The 26,555-nt window shown below is 39.5% G+C and overlaps 1 long non-coding RNA gene across 1 annotated transcript in view; it reads left to right on the forward strand.

Moving 5' to 3' along the window:
- The window catches only part of LOC121479470, a 110,731-nt gene extending 84,907 nt beyond the window's left edge, over positions 1-25,824 (forward strand). Inside the window, exon 3 of the long non-coding RNA XR_005984732.1 lies at positions 25,710-25,824. This is a non-coding gene — a long non-coding RNA (uncharacterized LOC121479470). The remainder of the gene's footprint in view (positions 1-25,709) is intronic.
- Positions 25,825-26,555: the final 731 nt, after the last annotated feature.

Raw genomic sequence — 26,555 nt, forward strand, 5'->3', positions numbered from 1 at the left:
CAGAGCTGATACAAATTTTCCAGGATTTTCGAATTCCGGTCGTCCCATTGAGAATTTGGGAGAATGAGAAGTTAAATGCAAGGATTCAGACCCAAAGTCTGTCTTTTCAATTTTAAGTAGTTAGGATAGTTTATTATCAAGATTATACTACAATTAACACTCTATCAAATCAGTGACATGTAGTGATATAGCTCCTAATTTTTGTGGTTCCTAAATTCTGGTTTCCAGAATAGCTACATAGGAAATATCTGGGGATTGCTTTATGAATGCAGATCCTCAATGCCACCTCAGAAATTCTGATTTGGAAAGTATGGTGTGGAACCTGGGAATATGCATTTTAAACCTCTTTACAAGCAATTTTTATGAACAGCCACGTTTGGGAGTCATTGCCCTAACCCTTTGCGATTATGATGTCTTATTTTCTATTTCTGATTTCAGAACTCCTCCTATTCCAACTCCTAAGGATAATAGAATACATTTTAGTCCTTTTTCTTATGAGAGCAGATTTAAATTAATTTTTCTTTTAGAATTTCATGACAGTTGTTAAGATAACTGGATACCCCCTAAAGCGTGGCAACAAAAAATTATTGCTCTAACTGTAGGGTGGTTGTAGCTACATCTGAATAGGGCACTATTAGAAAATGAGATAGTAATCCCCTACAAATTCTTTGCTGGAGTTTTAGATCTGGAGAAGTAATTTCATCATGTGTTGGTGATTATTTGGGAAAATCCTATTGTGCCTTTTTAAGATGCTAGTTGGAATTGATGGGGGGAAAATGAAGAGAAACAGCTGGAGGCTTTGCAAGTACTTTCATAAGCAGGATGTTACATGCCAGGAGAGAATGCATTTTACGGAAATTTTAAAATAAAAATGTTTTATTTCATGAATACATTTTTTATCACTTTTATTCAGAAATTTTAATACTGGCTTCATTCTCTAGGATAACAGGCACAGATATGCCTGTTAGTAAAGATTTAGTTGGCACATTTTGGGTTTATTTGGAGGAGGAGGGATTGGCTATTGAGATTAATTTATAATTCAAATCCACCAATATTGATTGGAAGTGCTCATGCTTAGATTGGCACATGCAAATTCAAGAAAATGAAAGCCATTAAAAAACTTTTTTAACTTAAAAACTCTGCCTTCCAGCATTCAAGCATCTGGTTCCCCTTCTCTTGCCTGCCAAAGCTAACAGCCAGAGTCCCTTAAGAAGAGGGATTAGATGTAAAATCCTGATAAATTCCATTCAGTTTGAGCTGTGTGGCAATAACAGACGGACATTTGTTGTCCATCTGTCTTTGGATGAAATGGGGGAGCTTTGGTGCTGGCACTGTAATGAAATAGAGAGCTGTGAGTCTATCTTGTGGTGTATTTTTACTCTAGCTGCAATTGGATGACACAGATATATACCACTCTGTACTCTGAAATCACCAAAATAAAATTGCTTAAGGCCTCTATATAATTCTGGGCTAACTAAACAATAACCCCCCACATCTAAATGGTCTGTGTGATTATGCAGACAAACTACAGGTTTTCTGTTAGGTTTACCACTCCCCTAGGAACTTTAAATCTTGCCATAACCAGTCTCTAATTTCTTATACTTCTTATTCTGTTTATAAGTGCAACTTGGGATTCAAAGCAGAAAAGCATTTTCAAGGCTTTGGGGTTTAGAACTCTACCTTAGAGGACAAAAGAAATTAACATTGCACATCCTTTGTATAGATCGTTGCATCAACTTCAAGATGGGAATAGAAAAACATTTATTACATTTAATTATAAAAGGTGTGTATACAAGATAGGTAGACAAAAAGCTATTTAGACATGAAACCTATGTCAAGGATAATTGCACTAAAGGCCAATAGAACAGGAGAATATGTGGCAAGTCCTGCCCAGTGTTTCAAAGCTACTAGGAGATCCTAGGGCACAAAGTGTGCATGCACCATGTGCAGTGCCCTTTGGCAGTGCATTAGTTTTCTACTGCTGCATAACAAATTGCCACAAACATAGCATCTTGCAACATTAATTTATTATCTTCCATTTCCCAAGGGTCAGAATCTGGCAAGGTTTAGCTGGGTTCCCTGCTCAGAGTCTCACTTGGGTGAAGTTAAAGTCTTGGCTGGCTGCACCCTTATCTGGAAGCTCAACTAGGGAAATTGACTTCTAAGCTTCCTCTAGTTGTTGGCAGAATCATCTCCTTGCAACTGAATAACTCAGGTCCCCATTTTCTGGCAAGCTGTTGGCCAGAGATGACTCTTAGCTCCCAGAGGATGCTCCCTAGGCTGGAGGGCTCCTTCCATAGGCTTTCCCTCAACATGGCAATTTTCTGCTTTAAGGCCAGTCTTCATTAGGTCAGGCCCACCCAGGATAATTTCTCTTTTAATTACAAAGCCAACTGATTAAGGACCTTAATTATATCTTCACCTTTGTCACATAATGTAACCTAATCATAAGATTGATATCTCCTCATAATCACAGATCCTTTCTCTGCTTCAGGAGGAGGAATTACACAAGGCATATAAACCAGGTGACAGGGATTTGGGGCAAATGAGAAAGACACCTACTACAGGCACCCTAGGATTTATAGCTTGTCTTAATCCATATATCCTGACCTACTCTGCATTTCACCTCACAACCTATTTTTTATTTTTACAAACTCAAAGCCATTATTTTATTTATGCTTTCACTGTACTCCTAATCCTTGACCTTAAGTTCTTGGATCTCTACTTTTGATCTCTCAAGACCAGTTAGCCATTGTTGCTTTCGTTGGAGATATTACTTTCCCTTGGTTGATTTCCACACTAGAATAAACTCAAGTTAAAAGATTCACCTAGAATCAGGTTGCTCCCTCATTATTGATCACTTGCCTGAGGAATATCTCTGATATGTGCAGTGCCTATGATCCCATGGAAGAAGGAAAGAGAAGTGGAAATCCCTCCAGGAGTAGATGTATGTTTTTAAACTTCCACATATATGTTTGGTGGGTAGCCAGAGCCTGTTTGATTGTGAAGGAAAGGAAAAAAGAAGGATCCCATCTATCTAGTCAGCTTTGCAATTCCAGGTTGCTAGAGTCCCTTAAAGCTGCCTGGGGAGACAGGGAAGGTGATCCTTCCTGGTCGAGTGGCCCCAGGTGCCACGTGGGACCAGAAAAATGCATTTTTCTAGAACTCTGATTTTAACTCAATGTATTTCTCCACGGAAACAAAGCTTTAAGCAATATTTTGCTAACTAGGTCAGCCTATAAACCCTTTAATAAAGAAAATGGGTAAGTGCAGAATTGTTCCCAGTGACTTCTTGTCTGTATTGCATGCCTACCATTTCTTCTTTTCGGAGACTTGACTTAGATACTCAACCAAACTGAGCAGGGATGTCCCATTTTGGGGTGTGGAGAAGCATTATCCAACTTCCTAAAATTATTTTCTTGAGTATGAGTTAAGTTAATGCCTGTGCTACTGTAAAAATTGATTTGGCTGTTCCTCAGATGACTCTGCAATTCCACTCTTAGGTATATATTACAAAGAACTGAAAACAGGTGCTCACACAAAAACTTGTACACGAATCTTTGCAGCACTGTTATTCACAATAGCCAAAAGGTGAAAACAACCCAAATGTTCATCAGCTGATGAATAGGCACACAAAATATGTTAGATTCATATATATTAATCCACCTTAACAGGGAATAATGAAATTCTGATACAAGCTGCAACATAGATGAACCTTGAAAATATTATATTTTTCATAATTTCATAAGAAGCCAGAAACAAAAGACTGTGTGCTACATGATTCTATTTATATGAAATATCCAGGATAGGCAAATCTACAAAAATAGAAAATAGGTTAGTGAAGTCAAAACCAGAATATAATTGCTTAGGATTAAGGGAATGGGGGTTAGGGAGGTGATAGCTAAGTGGTATGGAATTTCTCCTTGTAGTGATAAAAATGTTTTAAAATTGCTAAGATGGTGGTTGTACACATCTGTGAATAAGCTCAAAACCATTGTATTGGGCACTTTAAATGGATGAATTACACAGTATATGAATTATATCTCAGTAAAGTTGTTAATAAAAAGTTAACAACTCTTAATAAATAAAAAGGAAACCATGCCGGATAAAGAGAGGTAAAGCATTAAACATGTGTCAGGCTTTTCTCAAAGCCTAAATAAGAAATGGAGGCTCCTTTATGACAGAATGACTTTCCTCTGGCCAAGTCTTTTTCATTCACCTCAAGTATGCATTTTCTCTAGTTTTTGACCTAAAGAGCTTCAGTGTATCTGCGTTGTCTCTTAAATGAACAGAGCTCTCTGGGAAGTGCATGTGTGGGCTCTGATTTTAGACTCTGGAAAGAACGGTATGTCACCTTTGTTTTTTGAAGCTATTTGCTTGCCTCTCTTATTGAAAAGTACCTTTGTATAGAGGGTTCAGGAGGGGGTGAAGGTGGACATTCACATTCAACTTCTAGGGGATCATTAGTGGCTTCACAGATGCAGTATTGGCTCAGCACAAAAGCTACAAGGTCAAACTCCAAGTTTTTCTGGCCATAAGAGAAAGAGAAGTGGCGTTCTGGAATTTCATGGAGCTAAATTAGACCAGGAGCTGTGGGAGAGAAAGTAAAGAAAAGGAAGCCAATAATATTGGGCACTTAGGAAGAGAGGCACGTCAAGTGTGTTCTCATGAATGAAGTGTCTTCCATCGTAAATACTTGCTGCACAGCTACTTAGTGAATTAGATGATATTGTTTCCATTTTATGGATGAGCAAAGTAAGGTCTAGTGAGATGGCCACAGTTCCTTGTGGTGAGGTTGTGATTTAATCATAGACTTTTTTGACACTCTGAGGCCTCATTCTCTCTCTTCTTTTTTCACTCTACATTATTGATACTACACTGGGACAATTTGGAGTAATGTCTGGGGACACTTCTGGTTGTGACAATTGGATGGGGAAATTCTAGACGCATCTAGTTGGATAGAGGCAGCTAAACTTCCTGTGTTGGACAATACATCCTTCCATAATGAATTATTGGTCCCCAAATCTCAATGCTGTGGACAATGAAGAACTCTATGCACAGCTTAATATCCTAGCAGCTTCCTGTGTGAAGCAAGAATCTATAGATGATTCCAATTCCCACATTTATAGCCCTAGTCCAGATGTGTCTCAAGAGATCCAGACTTATGTATGCAATTGCTCCCTAGAAATATCTCCTCACATATTCCCCACACTCAAAATATTTAGTCATCACATATTTTGTCGGTGTCTAGATTTGCAGTAGTGGCACTACTATCCCTATCATGACTTACTGTTAACTTCCTTAAATCAGGATATGAATAAGGTCTACACATTGCAATTAGTAGATATGTCCCTGAATACTTTTCCAATCTATAGTCTTTTTTTTCCATTTCTTTTTTAATGTAGATCAATTTTGCTGTTTGGAACCTGTGTTATCCTAAATTTCCTGTATATTAGTAAGTGTTCTGAAAGTTTGATTAGATTCAAGTTCAACTTTTTCTTTCTCTTTTTCTTTCCTTTTTTTTTTTTTTTTAGCAAAATTAATTCACAAGTAGTGTTATGTTCTATCAGGAAGCATCTAAAGTCTAGTTGCTTTTCTTTTGTGGCTTGAGCAGCTATTGCTGATCAATATCTACTTCCATTACCTCAGGTGGTGATGCACTAATTAAATCATTCATTCCTCATTTATTAGCTGTAGTATTTCTATAAGGAGAAACTTACCCTCATCTAGTATTGGTTACTCCTTGGTACAGTTCATATGGGAAAGGCAAAAAAAAAAAAAAGCTTGATTATTTAACAGTTATAAAAATAGCTCACTGAGACTCTTCAGTAGTAACCAATTAGTTTTACTACAATATCATTTTATAGGCTTACAGACTGAAACTTATTTGATGTGTTTTAATCTATTATGGTTACTATCGTTATTGACATTCAAGTTGCCCCTCTTTTGGTGAGAGCCTTTTGAACTTGGCTCCTTAGTTGCTCCAGATGCTGTGGTTCCTGCACTTGACTGTAGTTCCTCTGTCTATCTGATCCTGTTTGATTTCTGTGTTTTTTTTTTTTTTTCAGATCCTCCATATTTCTGTTTTATAGATGGAATTTCTTCTTGTTTCCCAAGACTATTACTTTATTTGATCTTTAAAACAATATTCTTTTGTCTGTGGGGGGAAAAGAGGTATCTAAGGGAAAAAGTCAGAAACTGAAGGAATCTGCTATCTTGATCTAATTTCTCTCTTAAAAATTTCAACTTAAAAAAAAAATTTCAACTTGATCAAGGTATAATTGACAAACAAAGTTGTAAGATATTTAAAGTGCACATCGTGGTAATTTAATATACATAAAAGTTGTGAAAGGATTTCTCCCATCTAGTTACTTAACACATCCATTACTTTACATATTCATCATTTTTTTCTTCTGGTGAGAACACTTAAGTTCTACTTTCTATATGATATGGTGTTACTAATTATAGTTACCACATCTTGATCTAATTTCTGAGAGACTGTTCTAAAATGTAAATCATATTATGCCATGATTGAAACTTGTAATGGCCTGTGCCTGCCTTCAAACCAAGTCCAGACCCTTCAAGAGCCCCTTTAGCCTCTGAATCCGGCTTACCTTGCTTCTTGTCTGGCCCCCTGCCCTTGCTTAACTTCCACCATGTGGAATCTCCAGTGGTTCCCCCAAAATGCCACTGTGTCTCCAGCTTTCTGTCTTTGCTCATTATATTCTTTCTTCCTGAGCATCTAGAGTACACTCCCCACCTGCTCATCTTCATCTCCTTGACGTCTACTCCTCTGTAGTTCCTGCCTTAGATGTTACACCCCTATGAGGTCTTTTCTTAAGAGTGTCCATGGCTCCTGGTTTCCCAGGACAGTTCTAGAATATGCCTGATGAAGATCAATTAGTGTCTTTTTATTTTTAGGGCACACTGGTGTGTTCACAAGTGTCCCATTTTGGATGATACATTGTATAATCACCCTATCTCTGAACCCACAATTCCAGAACGGTGTTATATACCCATCTTGTGGCCTTCCATGGCATTCTATAATTCCACCTCACATTCTTCACATGCAATAACAATTTTTGGTATGCCTACTTCTTTGTTATCAACTGAATTGTGTTCCCCTCAAGTTTATCTGTTGAAGCCCTAACCCCCAATGTGACTGTATTTGGAAATAGGGCCTTTCAAGGGGTAATTAAGGTTAATGAGGTCATAAGAGTCAGGGCCTAATCCAATAGGACTGGTGTCCTATAAGAAGAGGAAGAGATGCCAGAGTTACACATGCACAGGGGAAAGACCCAATGAAGACATGGCAAGAACACGGCCATCTCCAAGCCAAGGAGAGATACTTAAGGAGAAACCCAACCTGCTGACACCTTGATCTTGGACTTCTAGCCTCCAGAACTACAATAAAATAAATTTCTGTTACTTAAGGCACTTAGCCTATGGTATTTCGTTATGGAAGCTCTAGAAAACAAATAGTCTTCTTTACTAGATTGATTTATTCATATTTAAAATCCCTATTGCCAGTTGTAGTGGTATGCTCACAGTAGGCACTATATCATCAGGGTTGTCAGAGGAACAGAACCACCAGGAGTGTTGTATGATAAGGATTTTATGATAGGGAGTTGACCTTAATGCAATTGTGGGAGCTGGTTAAATAGGCTACCGAAGTCTGTTGTTTTTATGTCTGAAGTAGAAAGGAAAATGTGAAGGTGAAATGGTAAAGAGCAAGGACACACTAGAACACATGAGTTTGAGGCTGGAATTAATAAGAATGGACTCGAACCCGCGTCAGACTCCAATTTTGACGTTGCAGATGACCTGTAATGAACACTTGAGTCCTTTGTCACAGAACCAAACATTCATCCATCCCAGGAGTAGGGAAGTGGAAAGGGGTATCTGAAGGGAGCAGGAGGAGGGGTAGACTTGGGTCTGCCCCACACTTTCAAGGTGAGCCAGCAACTGAACAATAGGTATGAGTTTCAGTAGTGCCTAGTAGATAACCCGCACAGATCTTCCAAACATTAAAAAAAAAAAAAAAAAAAAAAAAAGGCTGCTGTTTCACTTCCATCTCTCAGGTATTATCAAAGTGTCACTTGTGGCTCACACTAACTTGAAATTATACAATGAGGAGAATTCTGGGAAATGGGGTTCCACCTTCACTAAACTGACACAATATGAATCACTATGGGTACTTAATATTGTTTGTTAAATAAACAAGTTATACTGAAGCTTGTGACCTCATCAAAGTATCATAATCCTTCTCCTAGTATGGAAAGGACCCGTAGAACCCATCTAGCATCTTGTTTGGGAGCCTCATGTGTCAGTTTTCTCCCCTGTGGACTTTGAGGGTATTGAATATTTTATTATGAAGTTGATATTTTATTACTAAAATAATGGGGATGAGTCAAACTTAGCAGATAGCTAAAACCTTCAAAAAGAAGGTTGAATCATGAGGGTGGGCTATAGGATTAATTTGTAATGTAGCTAAAATATAAAACATGGACAAAGAATATCAGGTAGTGTCTTTGTGGCTTCATATCCATCCTTAAAGGAATGTAATCATAGGTTATAATCATACCTGATTCGTGAATTAAGCCAGTTTACTTTTTTGTTTTTGTCTTGCCTCTTCCATTTACTGGCTGCCTTTTATTCCTTCAACATGAACTGAAGAGGGAGAAATGGGAATTTCTGAAACACATACTGTGACATTGAAACATTTTGCTCTCTAAATTTCCCAGGGCCCAAGAGTTTGAAGTGGAACAAAAAACAGACATTGCTGTTGATTGCTTACATTGAAGGACAATATACGTTTCAACACATTAACTCACAAAAATGATTTATTGCCAGAGCGTCCAAACAATGCTCTGTAACCGATGACTGTAGTTTTTAGATAAGTGATAATTTACATGAACAGTGCTTAGTCTCTTTATCTGGGACACTTGAAGCAGCTCAGCTGTTACACAAAGGTCCTATGGACATGGGAGATCTTTCTTTTCTGTTTGCCAGGGTCACTTGAGGAACCAGCAGATCAGAACTGTGGATCTGCCACTCATTCTTTAAGTCTTCCCCTTGGCCACTGTCAAGGGGGAGGTACAGGTGCAGGAGGTACAGATGCTTGCTCAGGCTAAACCAAGTGACCACTGGAAGACTGAATACCAAACATGGCAACGGCTTTGCCAAAATATCTGCAGTGGAGTCATTGGTTAGAATGTTATTCAAGTATGAGCTGATCTTACTTATCCAATTAAATCTCCGGCATCATTTTTTTTTAATGTGCATAACTGCAGGTTGCTGGCATTCCTCTTTTAATTGGTTTTGACCACGCAGAATGATTTTTTTTCATATCTCCAGCTGCTTCATCAGAATTGAAGGGAGAGTAAATGACCCCATCACCCTCTTCTCTCATCCTAATGAATTACAAGCCACAAAACTGGAAATGCACAATGGATTTTCTTGACTATTTCTTTTAATACAAACATAAGAATGTTAACCAACTCTTAGTCCTCAACTGCTTCCATCTAGAATTGTGCGCAGGACACTGTATGCGGACTTGGCAGTTACATGAGAGGGATTTGCATATTCCCACAACAATGCAGATAGGGGAGAGATGAGCTGAAATGGGATTGAAGAAATGATAATAAATCATAAATGATAATCACAAAGATCCTGATAGATCAGTGGCAAGGATCTTACAAGTCTCTAAAGGTCTATAAAATTCCTTGATTGCCACCCCCATAACAAAGAAAGAGATCCCACTGGGTCATGTTTCTTTGTGTCTGACTATTGCAGCTCACCTCTCTCCTCCCAGCTCATCAACTCGACAGCTCATAGGAATTAAACAGGCTCTCTCTCGCTGTTCTCCTCTGCTCACGGAAAAATCAAGACTCACTCGAACCACTAGAGGGATCTCTCTTCTTGGGAAAGGAAAAAAATATATATCTAATTGTGTAACACACTGTAAACTTGAAATGACACAGAGAAAAAAGCCAAGCAGGACCACAAATTAACGACTGCAATTTTCAAAAATGTTTCCATGCCTGTAAAGGGCCCTGCCTCTGGTGAGTCTGACCTTTCCAAGTTCCTGAGAGAATGTGGTCAACGTGAACTTGGTCACACAAACACACTTTGAATTACTTGAGTGGACTTTCAGGTAGCTTGAAGGGAGAAGGCTACAGGCTGCCGAGAGGACAGTCACAGGCAGGATCATGATGACCAATTGAATTTGTAACTCCAATTTTATGGTAGTTTTGAAGAACTTCACATTCTGACATTTTAAAATCTTACATTGAAAAAAAAATGAGAGTGAGATAGTACACACACACACACACACACACACACACAAACCATCATTTAATTTCACAGTTTATGAAGCAGATATTTGTATCACCATTTTATATACATGAAATCAGACTTGGGGGGAAGTTATTTCTTTAACCACTAAAGTGGAAAAGCCAAAATTTTAACTCAGTTCAGGTACTTTCTCTTTTAGTCAAGCTTTCTGTGGAAAGAACTGGAATTTTGGAAGAATATAACTATTCTGCTGCTTGTATTTGAGAGCCAAGAAATATAGAAGGTAGGCACATAATACAGACTTTTGAAAATCAGTCCTAAGGAAGGTTAGATAAAACATTTAATAATTTTATAAAGAGAAATTTAAAAGGGAAGCTGGTTGGAGAAAGAAGAATCATGGAAGTGAAATTTTGACAACACACTCTCAAAACTGTAAGGGGAAAAGATGCCCTTAATGGAACCCGGGTAGTAATATGGAAGCATTTCTGGTGAGCTCTGATTTTACAGGATATGTGAGAAAGATGGCAGGAGCCATAAGTCACTAAGGACCATGTAAAGAAGTGAGGTAGATCTATGGAGAGCATGTGTGATTGTTGAACCTCTGATATGAAAATCCCATGAATGTGAAAAATGCTAAGGACAGTGCAGTGTTCAGGCTACGTGGAGAGGAAGAATAATGAAGGGGTGAACTTGGTATGTTGGGCAGATTGTTTAAGGATGACAGATGAGAGCAAATCAACACTCATTTTTATGTGTATTATCAACCTTTAAAAAAAATACACTGACTGTGGGGCACCTGGGTGGCTCAGTCACTTAAGCGTCTGCCTTCAGCTTGGGTCATGATCTCAGGGTTGTGGGATCGAGCCCCATGTCTGGCTTCCTGCTCAGCCGGGAGTCTGCTTCTCCTTCTCCCTCTCATTCTGCCCCTCCCCTCACTGGTGCTCTCTTTCTCTCTCTCTCAAATAAATAAATAAAATCTTTTTAAAATTATTGAATGTTCTATCAAGAAAATAAAATCAAATTTGGGAAGTTAACAAAAAGAAAGCTTGGAAGGTATGAAATAACTATAATTAAGGAGGGAAGACGGTGCGAGGGCTATTACCGCCTGCTCAACTGCCATCCTCCAGCCCCGGTCAACCCTGTTCTGTGGTGACAGAACCTGATGTTTTTTCAAGTGTTGGCTGGTTTCTGGCTTCAAGAGTGAGTGGAACTGTCCTGTACCCTAAGGGTTGAGTTCTGATTACTTTAAACTTATCCCAGTTATTCCATTCACTTTTAAAGGATTCCTTTAAAGATGGGCACATGACACCATTTTGGCCTAAGAGATATGAGGGGAGAGCCTTGTCTGGGGAGTGACTGAAAATGTTTCTCTGATTTAAAAAGAGACAGGCAAGGGGGGGTGCCCTCTCCTCTCTTCTGACTTGAGATGGTGTTGTTAAACCTGGGACTCCTGGAACTGCTGCAGTCATTCAGAGCCATCCTTGGAAGAGCCCATCTGGTCTTGGTGATTACTCAGGTCTTCTTGTTACACGGAGCATGTTTTCCTTACTTGTGCCAGCCGTTCTTGACGTCTTCTCTTCCTTGCTGACAAAAGTACCTTAACTGAGACTCAAGTGACCACTTTATTTTAAAAAGAAAAATCCTGTACAAAATGAGAAGAGATATGACTTATGCAAAGTTGCTATGAAAGTACTTAGTGTTTAAATGAAGAGTAAAGTAAACTGGAGCAGAGGAAAGTCAACAAAATTGTTTGAACACTGGGAAGCTAAGGCTATCAGTGTGTGATCTCAGAGGCAGGAAGAGCGTTCAAAACAATGGCTAGAATCTTCGAAATGGCAATTCCACTTATAGTTACTGGTATTTCCAGAGTACCTTGGATGCAGGTCTTCAACAGCTCATTTGTATCCATCGACAAAACAGCTGCCATCCTAACAAGGACCTTCTGATACTTCCCGGATGCATCCTGAGATGTGATTAATTCTCTCTCCTTTACATCCTCAAACAGTCAAGATGATCATTTTTCCTCTCACTCTTCCTTATGATGTCCTTCAATCTGGAGTGCCCTCTTCCTCTATTTTTTTCCTGTCTCTTTTGTCTAAACAATTTGTATTAACCCTCAATGTTTATCTCCTGTCTGGCTTCGATACCTCTAGTCTCATTGCTTCCTCTTGTTTATGGATTCCAAAATATCCACTGGAAGTATTATGTCATTACTTGTATCATTTAAAAGTATGTGCTAACATTGTCTCTCCAACGTATTTATTTCTGTGACTACCACGTTGTTGTACACAGTACTTGGTGGACAAAGACATTTGAGATTAGAAGAAGTAAAGACTGACCGGGTAATTTTCAGCCAGTCAAATATAAAGGGACTGGAAATGAGTGACGGCAGTGGGGATAGAGATCAAGATATTATGAGTAGGACTTGGTTGTGGATGAGTAGTGTACGATAAAGAGGAAGAAATTGGTGGATTACAAGAGTTTTGGTTTTGGTGTCTGGAGATCCTCTTGGTGCTGTGAATGGAGATGTTTCATTGTAGAAAAGAAGCTTGTTAGTAGAAAAGTAAGAGTTACCACTGGGACTTGGACCAGCCCTATGTGGTGGCTGCACGATCAACTTTTATACTTTACAGTTTAAAGGTACTAAAGGAAGAACTACCTCAAAGCATTTCCCTCAGTCTTCCAGAATGCCTGCCTTGTCTGATTTCAATTCCACCTTTGTATGTTGCCTTACCATTCTGGGGCTCAGACCCAGCAAACTGTATTTTCTAGACTCATTTGCCAACTCACTTCCTGGTAGGTCCCAAGAAGCACTGGAGTGACATGAACACAAGAAGGAGGGAGGAGCTGGGAGGGGCTTCATTGTTCTTATTTGTTTTTCCTACTGGCATCCACCTTCACAGTGACATTTCACCCAAGTGGGAACAGTTTGTCTTAAGAGTGACAGTTGATTTCAATTGCCAGCTTCCTTGAACTCCCCAAACTAGTTAATTGCTCCTCTCCATAAGGATCAACAACAGTCAGGCATGGCCCCTTCTTAGAGGTCTGAGTCCCCATTCTGCACGGTGCCTACTCTGAGATCCTAAATTCTAGTAATCCAACCTCTTCTTTTTTATTATCTCAGCTCTGTGGGTGGTAGCTGCTTGTTATCTCTGGGTAATCTTTAGTGTTCTCTATTGCTCTTTCAGCCCTCAAATACCTGGAGAACCAGTCTCTACACTAAATTAGTTTTGGGGAAATACTGTGGTTTCTGTTTTCTGATGACATATGACTGATACACTGGTAGAAGACTAGGGCAGTTGGAGGGATAAATAAAGAGAATGGGGTTCTGCAATAATTCAGTTGGGAAGATCAGGGAAGGATTTATGATTGAAAGGAGCATTCAAATGACCTTGGATGGGAGTAGGATTTAGAGGTGCAAAGCTAGGGTGGAAAAAGCCTTTTAAGGCAGGAAAGCACTATAAAGATACCCACTAATAGGAAAAATATTGTAACTTGCATAGAAATCATCAGTATATAAAAGTTAATATTTGGTAGGAATTTACATGGTAGGATTGGATCAAATCTTGGTGGTGGCTGGTAGGGGGATCTTAATGCCAGTCTCAGAATTGCTGAAACCTCAAAGGCTTTGAGTAGCAGGGTTGTAAGCGTAGGAGATCAGAGGAGGACACAAAGAAAACATACTTGTTGAAAGTTTATACTTTGAAAGATTATGTAGTGAGTATGAAGAAGTCCTGTGTTATCTTGGGAATAACGGGGCTTATTCTTTTATTTTTTTCTGAATCATATTTAACCTGTCTCTGAGTTCTCAATCACCTGACTGGCAGGACATCTGGTATCAGTCATTACTGGGACTCGATCTTTACTTCTTCTTCTTCTTTTTTTTTTTTTTTTTAGAATTTTATTTTATTTTTTTATTTATTTATGATAGTCACAAAGAGAGAGAGAGAGGCAGAGACACAGGCGGAGGGAGAAGCGGGCTCCATGCACCGGGAGCCTGATGTGGGATTCGATCCCGGGTCTCCAGGATCGCGCCCTGGGCCAAAGGCAGGCGCCAAACCGCTGCGCCACCCAGGGATCCCTCGATCTTTACTTCTATCTAAGAAGCTGAGGTGTGAAGAGTTCCATGACAATGGGGGAGGTCCCTGGTCTTTAGCTCCTGATGGCCACTATTGCTCATTTTATTGCTGGGCAAGTCTGTTGAGAGCTGCAGAGCTTCTCTTGCCAAGATCCAGGGACATCTTTCATATGGTTCCCTTTGCCACAAGAAACTCATTGCTGCTCTCCAGATCAGGGGGTTTAATTTCCAGCCTCTTTGTATCCCTATCTTAATCATCCATTGGAAGTTCCACCACCCCTGAGCTCTCCTTGGAGTAGAATACGGGTCCTGTATGTTCCTTATAGTAGGCAAAATAATGGTCTCCCCATGATGTTACATCCTAGTTTCAGAGCATGTGAATATGTTACATTACATGGAAAAGGGGAACTAAAGCTGCATGAGCCATTAAGGTTCTAATCAACTGACTTAATATAAGGATATTTCCCTGGATTATTTGGGTAGGACCAATGTACTACTATGGGTCCTGTGTGTCTAAGAGTTTAGCAGAAGAAAAGGCTGAAGTGCTGTGATGTGAGAAGGACTCAACCCGCTGCTGCTGGCCTTGAAGATGGAGGAAGAGGACCAGGAGCCCAGGAATGTGGGCAGCCTCTAGAAGCTAGTGAAGACCAGAAGCAGACTTTCCTCTAGAGCCTCCAGAAAGAGCCCTGCTGGCATCTTGATTTTGAATTTCGGGCTTCTGGCCCCATGAAGACCTCTGTTGCACTTCTAATCTACGCAACTATAAGGTAATAAATTTGTAAAAAAAAAAATAATAATAAATAAATAAATAAATAAAATAAATAAAATAAATAAATTTGTGTGGTTTTAGACCATATATTTGTGGTGATTTGTTACAGTAGCAGAGGAAACTGATTTAGTCCCGGAGCTGCCACATCTCTTCCCCTTAGACATGGGCTGCCTCACTCCTTATCTGTGTTTCTGACCCAGTTTACCTTCCTTCTATCTTTACTCCAGAATATTCACCCTTCCCTTCTGTGGGGTAGCTGCGGAAAAATAGAGATAGCACAAACCCTGAAATACGCAAATATTTTCATTTTCCTCAAGAAAAGCCTAGACCTTATTTATGAGTCGGCAAACCTCAGTCTACAGGCCAAATCTGGCCCATTTCCGGTTTTTGAAAATGAAGTTTTATTGGAACACATTCATTTATGTATTGTTTATGGCTGCTTTCTCACTATAATGGCAGAGTTAAATAGTTCTGACAGAGATCATATCAAATATTTACTGTCTGGCCCTTTTCAGAAAAAGCGTGCTGACCTTAGAAACAAAATTATGGCTAATCTTAGGGTGAGTATATGGGTAAGTATGAGAGCAGCTTAATTTCCTTTTCAGCTGTTATTCTATAGCAGCAATAAGTAAGACAGAAATTAGAATCTCAGTAGATTAACTCAAAGTGGGTGTATAATGAGCCTAATGGTGTCCTAAGAAATATCAGGTTCTAACCTGGGAACCTGTAAATGTTACTTATTTGGAAAATAAAGAGTCTTTGCAGGTGCAAATAAGTTAAGGATCTTGAGATGAGGAGATACCCTAGATTATCCTGGTGGGCCCTAAATGGCATCACAGTCCTTAGAAGAAAGAAGTAGAGGGAGATTTGAAGGCTGTGTGAAGACAAAGGCAGAAATTGGAGTGATACAACCTACCAGCCAAGGAACACCAGGGCATGTCAGCAGCCACCAGAAGCTAGAGGAGGCAAGGAACAGATTCTCCCCAAGAGCCCCAGGAGGAAGCATGGCCCTGCTGCCAGCTTGATTTTGGACTTGGGGCTTCCAGAACTGTGAGAAAGCAAATTTCTGTTGTTTGAAGCCACAAAGGTAGTAGTAATTTGTTACAACAGCAGTTGTGAACTAATACATATGGGAAGACCATTTTGAGATGACAGCCACCTTTTAACCAGCCCATATGATTGAAGCCAATAGAAATTTTATCTGCTTATGAATTCCAGCCTCATTACTTCACATAATATCTGTCTTTGGTGGAGGAAATGCAAAGGAACATGCTTTGGGGACGTATAGATTTTTGTGCGTATTCAAATCATTTAACAGTGTATAAATGATTTCACAGTAATACAGTCAAAGTTCTTAGAGTAAATCATTTTGATTCCCACTTCTGTCTGGCACAGAGAAATAATCAGCATTTCAGAATGAGCACTTGGCTGTTCTATCTGCCTCAATAACTGTTTATGGAGCAGACGATATGCCAGCTTACTTTCCCTCTCTTTTTATTATCAAACTTTAAAACTCAATATATATATATGTGTGTGTGTGTGTATTATATTATAACGTATATATTTAAGATACTTCTCCCAAACCATTAGCATACTTAATATGCTAAACATGCTAAACATTTAGGCCTGCTTCACTAAGAACCATTTACAACTGGCTTACTCTGATAGATTGGTACATACTTGAACCCCTCACTTTCTAGCTGCAATATGTAGTTGTTATTCTTTCCTAAAGAAGCTGCATATCTTGATCAAGTGGATAACAATGATCAATTTGGTGTTCGGGCCAACTATTACTAATATTTCTAATGTCGTCGTATTATTCATTTCACTCAAAGGAAATCAAAAGAAACTCCTAAAATTCACCCGGAAGTGTGAATAATCCCTTTTCGGGGTAGCATGCACCTCTGGTACACTGTGTTGAATTCTGTGGCATCAGTGTGTTGACACTGTGGCATCCAGCCACAGATGCAGGAAAAAGTTCTGTGCAGGCCTGATTTCTTACAGGGGTCATCTAACAGGATGTGGACTCAGGTACCATAGAGGTATTCCTGCTCACCTCCTACCTTGGGGTCTCACCGAGGCTAAGAGGGGCCCCCCTTCTGAAGTTCACCAGGCTTTTCAGAAAGCCCCTCCATCTGAGCAACCTCTTGTGGTGGCCAACTCAACAAGGCACCTTTGTAAGGACTCTCCCTTCTTCCCTGCTTATCATACCCCTCCATCATTTCTAACTTGTTCATTTGGGAAGCAGATTTTATTTTAGGCTTGGGGAAAACTGAAGCTCAGGCATTAGAATATTACAGTCAAAAGAAAACATCAGTAGATACTAATTGTTAAAACCTTTTCCTTATGGATATTTCCAAATAATCACAAAAGTAGAGAGGAGTGAAATGGCACCCCGAGAACCCTGCACTCATACCCTTCCCCCAGAGCATCTTTGAAGTAGATTTCTGGAAAACATTTTTTTTGGAAGGTGATCAAAAGTTTAATACATATATAATGTTGCTAGTTATTCCCAGTTCCCCTTCATAAGGACTGTGTCCCTGTAGTTCCCTCTCACCAACAAAATATGAGAGCCTGTTTCCCTACAGCCACCCCAACAGAGTGAGTATGTTGTCAAGGTTTTGAATTTCTACTGATTTCATCCATGCAATTTTAGTTGCATTATCTTATTATGAGCAAGATTGAGCATGTGTTGTGTTTGTGAATTCTTTCTTCATATCTTTTGTCTGTTTATCTATAAAAGTTAGATAAAAGGGAGTTGGTCTTTTTGTTTTGTTTTGTTTTTTCAAAAGGTCTTTTTTTTTTTCTTTTTTAAAAGTTGGTTCCGTGCCCAGTGTGGAGCCCAGTGCAAGGCTTGAACTCACAACCTTGAGATCAAGACCTGAGCTGAGATCAAGAGTTGGACGCTTAACTGACTGAGTCACCATGCCCCTAGAGGTCTTTTATATTAGGGAAATTAATATTTTATCTGTGATATAATTTGAGAATATCTTTTCAGAGTTTATTAATTTGCTTGGTTTTGGTGTTTTTTTTGCATTTTTTGGACCATATCTTTATAAGATGAGTACCTTACAAAGTATCTGTTGGAAAAGAGATTTATATGAGAAATCATACTAAATAAATATTATAAGTGAATTAACCTTTCCTAAATATCTTGTGGAAATTTTACAGTAAAAGTTTCAAGTTCCAAATTATCTCATACCATGCTAACATCTGACAGGTAACATTTTATCTACTTGTATAGACTTTTTAAATGTTTTGTTACACTTTTCTTTGTTCCGCTCTCCAATTTTCCAATTCCATTCTCTTCTCTCCCTCTCTCTGTCTCCCTCTCTCCTTCTTTCATGTGCAAGGCACAATGCCAGCCAGTCTCTAGACACATCATGATGAGCAAATAGCAGAGTCGAACAGAACAAACATTAATCAATAAGCATCCAACACCAGTAAAACTGCAACTCTGACAGAGCTGGAGGGAGAGATACAAGACACTGTTTGAGGCTATAATTGTGTTTTCATCCAGCCCCAGGGGACCAGGAGAAGCATCTTTGAAGAACTAACATTGAATGAAACTCTGAAGGATGAGTAAGAATGAACTAGAAAAAAAGCGGGGGAAGTAGCCTTTTTGGCAAAGTGAACAATGTCAGAAGAGGGAGAGGGAATGTGGAAGTAGAACAGACTTAGTATGAGCTGATGTGATGGGGAGGGAGAGAACCCCAAGAGCCTGGGGGGAGACAGGGAAGGGGAGGGCCGCTGGAGCCACGCCAAGAAGACACATCTTTAAGAACATTTCAAAGCCATGGACTGATCTAAAGAGAAGGGAGTGGATATGATCAGATCTGTATTTTGAAAAGGTCACTCTGACTCCTGTATGGGAAGCAGATTATAAGGCTGCCTGAGTGGGAAGAGAAGCCCAGGCGGCGGCAGGTGCTGTGGGAGAGGACGGGGAGGGATGGGGCTGGCTGGCAGCAGGGGCCGACCTAGAGTGACACCAGAGTGTCTCGGTTTTTTAATCCCTCCTCTCGTGACAAAGCTATTTGCAGAAATAATCAAATGAAACCAACGGCTTATAATGATAATAGCTAGAAAAGAAACACAGGCAAGAAAAAAAATTCTTTCATTGAACTTTGCATCACGCCAAGTGAAAATAATTGAAAGATAAAACGCGCATGCAGCATGAAAATGGATAAACACACAGCTATTCATTCAAAAGTTTTTACATCTATTTAACAGCTTGAACTTTAAATCACCAGTCATAGTTCTATTACAATATCTTACATAAACAATCTTCTGATAATTAATAAGTGAATTTTATTAAAGCCAACATTTAACCAACAACTAAGTGCTCATCCTAATGAAATAGGTTTTTTTTTCTTGATTCAAATTTTAGCTTTAAAACTATTACTAATTAACTATAAGACATTTCAATGTTAAAGATACTAGTCAATACGCATGAATGAAATTTTGTACTTAGCAAATGGAATACTGTATCTCGTTCACACTCTGTTTTCCTTCTTAATTTTTTTTTTAAGATTTTATTTATTTATTCATCAGAGACACAAAGAGAGAGGCAGAGATATAGGCAGAGGGAGAAGCAGGCTCACCATGGGGAGCCTGATGTGGGACTCTATCACAGGACATTGGGATCATGACCTGAGCCAAAGGCTCAACCACTGAGCCACCCAGGCCCCCCCTTCTTAATGTTTTTAACACAAGTAATTTGAGTTACTTGACTCAAGTTCTCTCTCTTTATCTTTACAATCCCTGTGCTGTCGTATATTTTGAATCTGCTGCTTACATGAAAAAATGAAAGCTACCCACAGCACCCAAAGCGAGTTCAAATGATTTCTGAACCATTACAAAGTTATTTGAAAAGGAAGGCATGTGCTGAGTCCACAGTGCTAGAAGCTGACTGTACAACTGGAAATCCTCCAAATTAACTTCCCTTTAAAAAATATGATATCTATTGGAGAATAAGCGATAAAACTGTACTAATTTGAAGCTTACATGTATATTAGCAAAACGACATCAGCCAGAGCAATTACTTAGAATTTGGATCAACAAAAATTTCAGGGAGTAGGAGTATTTTTATCACTGACATTATTTAGAATTGCGAGCACATGGTAATAATGTAAAATCTCTATAGATCAGATACACTCCTATATTGTCTGCACCTGGGGAAGACCTCATCCATCACTTGGTCCCCCCCCCCCCCCCCCCCCCGGGTGACACTGAAGGTGAAGAAAAATAGATATATTCACAAGAGGATTAGTTCAAAAAGGTACCACACCTCATCCCCTCACAGACAATTTATGGGGTAGGTAAGGAAAAGGGACCTAATTCTCTGATCGAATGGCCTTCTCGTGCCTGTCTGATGGAGAGGCTGTCTGGTAAGAGTGAGTCACTGAGAATATACTTTGGCTTGAACTGACTGATTCTCTCCCTGACCAAATTCCAGCTGGGCTCCTCTGAGCCCTCTTCTGGAGAAGGCCAAACCTTGGTCTAGGACTCACCCAAAACATTAAAGTAGAATCTAACAGCTAAAGACTACATCCCCAGGAAGACCCAAATCCACTTAAAGTGCCTGCCCGAGGAAACTCAGGGCTGTCAAGATTTTACTGTTTGTTTCAACCAATACCTGAAGATAGGGCCCCTGTCTCCTAGCTTCTGTGAGAGGGTAGGAGCCTAAAGTGCATAAGCACCAGCTAACAAACGCAGATGAGTGTCACAGGCACCACTCCCTCTCTTCCCCCTGTTTTGTAATTTTTCACTTCCCTGATTCTACTGACCCCTGCTCACTATCCAACCCCTACCCCTTTCCTATTCCCTCATTATCCCTTTAAAACATGCAGTCCCCTCAGGGCAAATAGATGTAGACTTCAGGTCGCATGGGCTCTTCATTTACCCTTTTGAGTATAGTAATATCCTATATCCCTAATATGGTAGATTACTGGTTAAATCTATCCTTTCCATTTTAACTAGTGTCCAGTTTTGTTTATCTTTGACAAGACTTACAAATATTTTTAAATACATATTTGATCAAAGGCAGCCCCATGAAGCAGAAGCACAGTAGGGGTAAGGTCCACAGGAAAATTCTACTACAGATAGTTCTTCAAATGATAAATATTTGACTCTGGGGCACCTGGGTGGCTCAGTGATTGGGTGTCTGCCTTTGGCTCAGGTCATGATCCCAGGTCCTGGGATTGAATCCCATATCCGGTTCCCTGCAGAGAGCATACTTCTCCCTCTGCCTAAGTCCCTGCCTCTCTCTGTGTGTCTCTCATGAATAAACAAACAAAATCTAAAAAAAAAAAAAAAAGAAAAAGAAAGGAAAATAAAGTATATTTGACTCCCTTGAAGGTGGATAATGATAGAAGTTGGACCAGGAGAGGCCTGGTGGAAACTGAAGGGGTTTACCCATGGGCAGGAACTAGCAATACAGATGAAGGTTTTAACTAAGGGCTTTGGAGTTACTAGAGGAAGAGGCTATGCTAGATGGAATGGGGGAACTTCTAGGCCATAGTAGGTTAATGGTAATTGCTAAAACAGATTTGTAAATAATTCAGAGATTTTTAAACTACAGGAGATTTTTGTTTGGCCATGTGATCAAACAAAAGCTTTCAGTCTTCCAGCAAGTTGCATGAGATGGGCTCAAAGGGCTGAGGCCCCAATGAGAATTTTAAGAAGCCAAGTCGTATGATACCTTCCTATGCTATTTTGGCAAGTTGTAGTTCCACCATCTCAATAAATGTGGTGATTTGACAGCAAGTCACATATACACAAAGTGACACACTCCACTTATTAAATGCAGATATTCCATTTGCTAATAAATCATTCATTGATTCTGTAAAATATGTGGTGCTCCTTCAACCCCAGACTCTAAGCTGTGAAGTGGCCCTGTCCTCAGAGAGCTTACAGACTAATTATAATGGAGGTAGAAGTGCCCCAGGACTTTTTTGCTCAAACATTCTTGGGTTTATTCCTGGCCCTTCTCAGCTGCTCTGTATCTGAGGAGATCTGCAGTTCTGGGCTGCATTTCCCAGGCTACACTGGGTTTCAGCTGGGTTTGGCCAAAGAAGGGCACTAGAGAGAGAACAGAAGGTGGTAGCTTTGGAGAAGCCAAAGCATCTGTTGCCCTTGACCCTCCCAGGTAGCATCTTTGGAAATAGCTGCTTCTCCTCCATGGCTGACAATTCTGGGGGTGCCTGGGTGGCTCGGTTGGGTAGCATCCAACTCTTAGCTTTTGGCTCAAATCATGACATCAGGGTTGGGAGATGGAGCCTCTGCATCAGGCTCCATGCTCAGAGGGTGTCTGCCTGAGATTCTCCGTCTCCCCCTCTCTGCCCCTCTTGCCTCCCCTGCCATCATGTTCTCCCTCAATTAAATAAATAAATCTTAAAAAAAAAAATTCTGTCTGACTGTCCCAGCCTCTGGTTGTGGTTATGTAAGTTCACAAGGGCGGAATATGAGTATCTTTCCCCAGTTCTGCATTTGGTGATGAGTTGGTAGCTTGACATCAGCCATGGTGGGATATCGATGCCACAGGAATTGGCAAACAGCTCTCGTTATTCCCTGAGAGAGCTGGATATTGAACATTAACCAGTACACCACTGGTTCTCATAAAACCATCTCTTTAATAGTTCCTCCAGTTCCAGGGGTGGTAGTTGGCTTTCTGTGACTGTCATTGGCTCAGTTGCCTGAACTTCTCAATGCTTTCCTCCTCTGTGGAATGGATTTCTTGCATTAAATCACCTCTTCTGGATTCTCTAGAGTAGTTTCTGTCCTTCTGATGGGATCCTGACTGATAAAGCAGGGCACCTAACTTGGACTTAGTTAGGTACTGAGGGAAAGATCCTCAGGAGTTATGTCATATACCTATTTTTTCAAAGATGTATTTATTTATTTGAGAAAGGAAAGATGGAAAGAGAGAGAGAGAGAGAGAGAGAGAGAGACTGAGCATGGGAGTTCAATGTGGGACTCGACCCCAGGTCTCTGAGATCATGACTTGAGTCAAAATCAAGAGTTGGATGCTTGACTGACTGAGCCTCCCACGCACCCTGTTATATACCTAGTTTTTAAATGGATAAAATGGATAGAACTTGGCAATTGGTTGAGAGGATAAGAACAAGGCATGATTCAGCATTGTTTCCAGATTTTGGGTTTGGGAAGGTAGGTGGATAATGGTGCCTTTGGTAAAAGAGGAAGCAAAAGCAGAAGAACCATTTTGGGGGTGTGGGTGGAAATGCTGAAGTGGAGGTGCTCATGGGATACCTAAGGCCAGATGTCCAGTATGGGTTTGACAAGTTCAGAACACAGAATTCTCCTGAATTCCTCTTCTTCTTTCTGATTTTTCAGTTGCCTTGCTCAGTAGATTACTTCATCTGTCTTCTGTACCTTCAGGGTGCTGTTCCAGGTTTCAGTGATATAAACTCAGTTCTCCCCTATCTCAAACAAACTTCTTTTTTTAAAGCCCACTTTCCAACCAGCTTCTATGGTATCTCTCCTTTCCCCCTCATGAGTAATTTTGTTTCCATGGTAGCTGCTTCCACTTCCTTCTCTCCCACTCCTCCTCAATCCATTGAAACCTGGCTTCCACCCCCACTGAAACTGATTCTGAAACTCAGTTTGGCAAACACAACAATGACTTGCTTTTACTGCTAAGTCCCATGGGCTCTCGGCTCTGAGCTGGCCAGAGGTGATAAATTCTGATGAGTGGCCAGAACATAGCCAATATCTAGTAAATGGGAGTCGTTATTATTATGGTTAGGCTGAATTAATTTTTTAAATTGTTACTGCTAAATTTGCTCTTTTCCCCAGAAGAATTATCTTTACAAATCATCCCTTTAATGACCATTTCATTTCTTAATGAATTTGTGTTTCTAATTACCTACCATCAAAAAAAATGGGCAAACTCAGTGGGGAAAAAAATCGTTCACATTCATTATTTAGCATCCTATGGGAGGAATAAAAATATAAACCCAATAAAAATTGTTTGACTAAAATTTTCACCTTTCAACTAGCTGTTTGTTTCATTATACTGAGAGCTTCAAAGGATGCAAGTTGCCTGAGGAGAACAGTAGGTTAAAGCATTTTCCTCAAAAACTTCCATGTTTTGTTGTAGTACCTACAAACAGCTAGGGATCTTCAGTAAGAAAAGAAATGAAGAATAAGGGTCATTTACTAAGTGGCATGTTTGATTTACAGTCTAGTAGTTGCAAAGAATTAGTGGAGTATTCATGTTTCAATAGCTCACAGCATAAAAGGCATGGCTATGGTGATGAGCACACTTAAATCAAATCTTTGCCTCAGTGTAAGAGAGAATATGCTTTCATAGAACAGTGTGACCTAATCTCTCGGCCTCTTTCAGAGGAGGGAACAAAATCTACAAATGAGATATGATACCTTGTTTTTTGTTGTTTTCAGTTCTCTCTAAAAAGAGTAGTTCTTTGTACGTAGACGCTTTGAATTGTGAAAGCCAACCTTTGCCATGTGTGCATTTGTAATCATATATGCTCAGATTTAATCATGATTCACAAGTGACAAACTTCATGCTCTGAAGCAGAAAAAGCACAAGGTAGTCTTGAAATTATTAGTAAAGTGAAGTTCTCTGTAATCCAATACCAGTGGTGGACTGAGTGAACATGGTCAGGGTTCATTTATGGGTTAACATGACATAGGTATTTTTTTTTGAAGATTCTATTTATTTATTCGTGAGAGACACAGAGAGGGGGAGAGAGAGAGAGAGAGAGAGAGAGAGAGAGGCAGGCAGAGACATAGGCACAGAGAGAAGCAGGCTCCATGCAGGGAACCTGATGCGGAACTCAATCCCAGGCCTCCAGGATCACGCCCTGAGCAAAGGTAGACGCTTAACTGCTCAGCCACCCAGGTGTCCCGGGTGGCTGAGCAGTTTTGAATTAAAAGATTATGATGACTTGATCAATCAACATGATTAATCATATGAGCAATCTCACTCAGATCCCAAATAAAACCTTAAAGATGATAATATCTTCTGATAGGATTACAGGTATGATTCAAAATTAGTTTAATAGAAATAAATGAACTATTATTTTAATGGATAAAGAGACAGGAGACCTAATACCAGAGCTCTCTGAAATGCTTACCCATGATTTCTCCTTCATCACGTGGAGAGGCTCTAAAGAAAATAAATGCAATGCATAACGTGAGCTATCATGATGCATTGACGCATTGAGTAAGAAAAATAAGAAGAAGCATTTTAATCTAACATGAGGCACATCTATTTTTATAACATTTTCTCTTGTATTGTTCTTTTTCCTTTGTGCTTTTTCATCTAATTTACCTTAAATTCACTCAGTTAAATTACACCACACTGCAAGATTAGAAAACAACAAATGGCTTGTCAAACAAACATACACCTTTGAAGCAGGATAAGTGGTGGGGGGAGAGGGAGGAAATGAGGCAGGGGTCAGATTATTTAGGACTTTGGGTCATGGTAAGGATGTTGGATTCGATTTTAGTAACTATTGAATCCCTGCCTCTTTATAGTATGGATATAACATAGTTCATTTAACCCTTGTTTCCTAATGACAGAAATATTTTAAATGTTTCTCTGATGAACATTACAAAGATCATCCTTGCCTCATCTCTGTGCACATGGGGATATTTCTGCAAGTTGTATTCCTGGAGCAAAATAACTGCATCAAAAGATAAGCACAATGTAAATGGGGTTGATAGACACTTTCAAATTGTCATCCCAAAAAAGTCTTAATTTATATTCCCATCTGTGGCATATGGAAGTGACCATTTTTCTTGATTCTTTTCAATATGAGACATAGTCATTTTCTTTTTAAAAATAATCCAATGCATAAAAAATTATGTTTGTTTTGTTTTAGCTTGCATTTTCATGATTATTAATAAAACTGGCAACCACTTCATAGGTTTATAACCATTTTGAATTTTTTTTTCTCTTATGAATAGCCTATTGATCAAATTTTCATTCCAGCTCATATCTGTGGCCAGGCTTTGGATTGGTTGCCTTTGGGTCAAGTGTCCATCCTTAGTACAATCAGCTGTGTCTGGAGGATTAACATTATATATTACAAAACATAGCTCGCTAAGACTGCTCCTCAGCATGGGCTATAAGTAGCGCATGATTACCTATAACTATATGAGCAAAGTAGTTACTCTGATTAATGCCCAGCGCAATTTGATGGTGAGTGAAATTAGGAATGCAACACAGTATTTACTGAGCATACACTAAACTCAAACCTCTATTTTAAATGTTCTAAGGGAGAGTTACATGAGATTGTGTCACTGTCCTAAAGATACTTGTAATCTTATAAGGGGAGATGACAAGTACAAAACTAATTATCACTCAGAACAAAATATAAAGTTTCCAAGAATGACACAAACCAAATGATAAAAGTAATTCTGAGC

This window comes from Vulpes lagopus, chromosome 20 (genome assembly GCF_018345385.1).
Source record: "Vulpes lagopus strain Blue_001 chromosome 20, ASM1834538v1, whole genome shotgun sequence".
Classification (NCBI taxonomy): Eukaryota; Metazoa; Chordata; class Mammalia; order Carnivora; family Canidae; genus Vulpes; species Vulpes lagopus.